Here is a 3,414-nt window from a genome sequence, read left to right on the forward strand (position 1 = left end):
GTTTTGGTTCCAGTTCGGCCGCCTATATGACCTTTGGCAAATAATTTTACTAAGCTTAGGCATTATTATCCTCACTAGTATTCTAAAGCATAAATAAAGATAATACCTGGACTACCTACTTTAGAGTTATGAAAATGAACAGGGAGTACTATTGGAAAAAGCTCTGAAATATTTGCTCACAAACATATTAAGTATTAAAGAAATTTCATCTTTTCCAAACTTCTCTCCATTTTTTTATGCCTTTCTTCTAAAAATCTTATGCTACCCTAGACTAAAAAGTTATGCTCCTTTATTTACCCAGTTCTCTATCCATGGGATTACATATTTCAACAACAAACTCACAGATTAAAAAATGGTCAACAGCTCTTTTGCTGTGACTAGGTCTAGGAATGAGGGAGTAGGGATATCAGGAATAAACTAAAGAATTTCCCTCCCTTCTTTCTTATTCACTCTCCCATAACTTCTCAGCTATGAGATTTTTAGTCAGGGAGTACAGAGAGCACTGAGGGATGTAGAATGAAATGACAAGTTAAACTCAAGAGTGCTGCTTTGGCAGAATCTCAAAATGGTTTGAATCCTCATCTGTAGTTTCATTTAAATTATACCAGGCATAAAAGCATTGTGACTCAGTGGTTTTATGCAACAAGCTGGAAACTCAGGACCTGTGGGTTCCAGCCATGTAACCAACATGGTTGTTTTTGTTTTCTTTTTTTAACAAGTGAGTTAGTCATGTTCACTCAAATGTTTTGTTTAGCTTTTCATCTATTAATGAGTACAGTGATGCCAAATTACTTCCCAGGGTTGTAAGAAAAAAAAACAAAAAACAGAACTCACAGAGAGCTGTAATGCCAAGAAAGCTATAACAAAGGTAGATTTTATGAGAGAATAGATGTGAAAATACTCCAAAAGTGAAATTTTGTATGCAAATATAAAGCATTATTTTACCTGAGCTAGAGGGGAAAAGAATACTGTAAATATGAAACAGATAGATAATCCTGAAACCTCTTTTTGATTATTAGTTTTAAACTCCCACTGAAACCTTCACATAAGTACTAAGAAGAGATTTTTTGAAAATGGTATTTGGCTTTCTTCTCATCCCTCATGTATTTACCCAGAGTAAAGGGTGGCTAGTCAGGAAGGAATGAGCCTAAAGAAGAAACAAGAGGTAAAAAAGTAAAAGGTCCAGAAATCATTCATTCTTTGTTGAACCAGTTCTCATTTTGTGTTTTCTATAAACAAGTGTAATGTACAGTACACTAATTCTGAACACACTTTGTTAAGACAGCACTAGGTGGCTTTCCTAAGATAAACTGTGGCTTAGAGAGGTTAAGTGACTTGCTCTGAGTAAGAAATGGAGTGAGTTTTTGAAACTATCTCACTTCAGAGCCCATGCTCTTTACTACTGCTCCATTCTATTTCAGGAAAAGCAGTATTTATTTACCGAATAAATGGCAACTAAATCTGTCCTGAAAAGTTATGAGGAAGTCAAGTTGTTCCAGGAATTCTCTCCATCTCTCCCCTGGCCACATGAGTTAGATCATGACATCTCTACATATCTCTGCATGCCTGCTTAACACTCCTTTCTTGACTGACCAGATTCTTTATACTCTCTCACAAAGCTTCAGCCTGCCAAATCCCTAACTCTACCCCATCCTATTCAGGTTCTGCCCTTGTTGCTTAATAACTTATTCTCTCTAGGTTTCCTAGTTGATTCTTAACAGTGAAAACTGATTGGTCCAGATCATGCTCCTACACCAGACCATAAGTTGCTGGCCAGTATACAGAGACTGGTTAACTTGAGTCAAGTGCCCAAACCCTCGGCTGTGAACAGGATGATCAAGTTCCTTCAGAATTATGGTGTAAGTGAGTGGGAATTCTGAAACTTGGCCTGTGCCATTTTTAAAAATCTCCCAAATAAGATCTGCTTCTTTTTCCCTTTATTTGTAAATTTCTATGAAAAATATTGCCGTTCTTATCACCTGGATTGAAAGTCTAAAAAAAATTTTTAATTAAATTGATTTAATTTTGTTGGAAAAGTGATGTACATACATGGTAAAAGCGGCCTCATTTCTGCTAAAGATTCTCAAGGCTCTCCTATAGACAACTGCAGCTAACAGTTTTGAAGTATCCATCAGGAAAATTCTATGTATGTTCAAGTATTTTTTATCCACATTTTATCTACATTCCATTTTAAATAAATGGAAGAATACCATAAACGTAATGTGTGCCTCACTTTTCTCATTAATAAGCAGATCTTGGGGCCTACTCCACATCAACATAGATCTTTTTTTTCATTTCTTAAAATAGCTTCATAAAACTTAATTACATGCATGTGATTTTGTTTTTTAACCAGTGTCCTTTTGATACGCAGGTATGTTGTTTCCACTCTTGCCATTACAAATAAGGCTGCAATAAACATTTGTTTGTACACAGATGTTAATATTATCTACACATTATTTCAGCCAAAGCATGCATGACTTTTTTTTTTGATTTATTTATGGCCAAACATATGTTGTGCCCATTTCTCTTACCATCTTTGTATGAATGTCCCCATTTACCCATACCATGCACTGTCTTATGTTCTGACACACTTTCTGATCTCTCCCAATCTGCTAATTTCAGTAATATTTAATTCTACCTTCCTTCTTGCCCACTAAGCCAGTTAGTTACCGAATTCTGTGAGTTCCTTCAGTCTCTCTCACCTCTATTTGTCTTTGTAATTTCGGTACTATGACCTTAGTTTCAGCGTTTGTTGCTTCATGTATTGGCTCCCAACATCTTGATTCAATTCTCTCCTTTTAATTCACAATCTATCCAAAAGTGGCGCCCACTATGCAGGGTTTCGACGGATTTGCAAAAAGCAAAGGTCCTTTCATTCAAGAAGGGTTTCATTCTCTTGGCCGTAGCCATTCCTCAAAGTGTGAAGGTCTAATTGCCGTCAACAGTCACCAAGCCATTAGTAACCAGACATACCTGCTGTGAACGTGGAGATGACACTACAGTTCCCAGCATGCCTCTCTTCCCACAACAGCCCTCTCCCACCCACGCTCCTGGGCTCCCGCCGGCCCTAACTTGTAGTCCCAGCTCATGGCTGGCGGCGGCGCGGAAGCACTCTACGAATATGCTTTTCCCACTAGCAGGCGGCGAGACCGCGAGTTCCAACTAAACTCCTACTCCGACTGACTGGAGTTTGCCCTGCTCAGAGTTGGATTCCCTCCGCCCAGCTCTCCTCAAACCCACGAGCTTCTCGCGGCGAGCCCGCCCCGGAAGTGGAGTCAAATCGCCTAGGCGACAGCCGAAGTGCCTTCCAGCCACTCCTAGCAAGGCTGGGGCCGCCGGGGCGGGTTTAGGGGCGTGGCCCAGAGGGGCGGGCGGGGGTGGATCCGCGTGGCGTAGCTCCTGGGGCGGAGCCGC

The sequence above is a fragment of the Pteropus alecto genome, unplaced genomic scaffold, assembly GCF_000325575.1.
Source record: "Pteropus alecto unplaced genomic scaffold, ASM32557v1 scaffold109, whole genome shotgun sequence".
Classification (NCBI taxonomy): Eukaryota; Metazoa; Chordata; class Mammalia; order Chiroptera; family Pteropodidae; genus Pteropus; species Pteropus alecto.